This window comes from Balaenoptera acutorostrata, chromosome 19 (assembly GCF_949987535.1).
Source record: "Balaenoptera acutorostrata chromosome 19, mBalAcu1.1, whole genome shotgun sequence".
Taxonomy (NCBI): Eukaryota; Metazoa; Chordata; class Mammalia; order Artiodactyla; family Balaenopteridae; genus Balaenoptera; species Balaenoptera acutorostrata.
Genome location: NC_080082.1, coordinates 35,899,155 through 35,899,978, shown reverse-complemented (window position 1 = coordinate 35,899,978; position 824 = coordinate 35,899,155). Strand labels below are relative to the sequence as shown.

The window sequence follows — 824 nt, the reverse complement described above, 5'->3', positions numbered from 1 at the left end:
TCTCCTCCCTCTTGCGTCTCCCTCCCTCCCACCTTCCCTATCCCACCCCTCTAGGTGGTCACAAAGCACTGAGCTGATCTCCCTGTGCTATGCGGCTGCTTCCCACTAGCTATCTATTTTACATTTGGTAGTATATATTAGTCCATGCCACTCTCTCACTTCATCCCAGCTTACCCTTCCCCCTCCCTGTGTCCTCAGGTCCATTCTCTACGTCTGCGTCTTTATTCCTGTCCTTCCCCTAGGTTCTTCATAACCATTTTTTTTTTTTAGATTCCATATATATGTGTTAGCATACAGTATTTGTTGTTCTCTTTCTGACTTACTTCAGTCTGTATGACAGACTCTAGGTCCATCCACCTCACTACAAATAACTCAATTTCATTTCTTTTTATGGCTGAGTAATATTCCATTGTATATATGTACAAAAATATGGAATGCTTCATGAATTTGCATGCCATCCTTGCACAGGGGCCATGCTAATCTTCTCTGTATCGTTCCAATTTTAGTATATGTGCTGCCAAAGCGAGCACTTTCAGGCTCTTTAAGTTCTAACTATTTTCAAACAACAACAAAACTGTTTTCAAACAACTTTCAGGCTCTTTAAGTTCTAACTATTTTCAAACAACAACAAAAGTTTAAGTAAACTTTTTATTTTGAAATAATTTTTTAATTACAGAAGTTTGCAAAATAGTATAGAGTTCCCATATATCCTTCATCTAGTTTCCCCTGTTGATTACATCTTGCTTAACCTCTTTACATTTGTCAAAACCAATAAGTTAACATTGAAATAATGCTATTAAGTGATCTACAGACTTTATTCAGAT

At 37.4% G+C, this 824-nt stretch overlaps 1 non-coding gene across 1 annotated transcript; it reads right to left on the bottom strand.

The window, feature by feature from the left end:
* Window positions 1-423: 423 nt before the first annotated feature.
* On the bottom strand, window positions 424-530 carry LOC114236027 (U6 spliceosomal RNA). Its single transcript, XR_003622071.2, has one exon. It is a non-coding gene; the product is annotated as a U6 spliceosomal RNA (small nuclear RNA).
* Window positions 531-824: the final 294 nt, after the last annotated feature.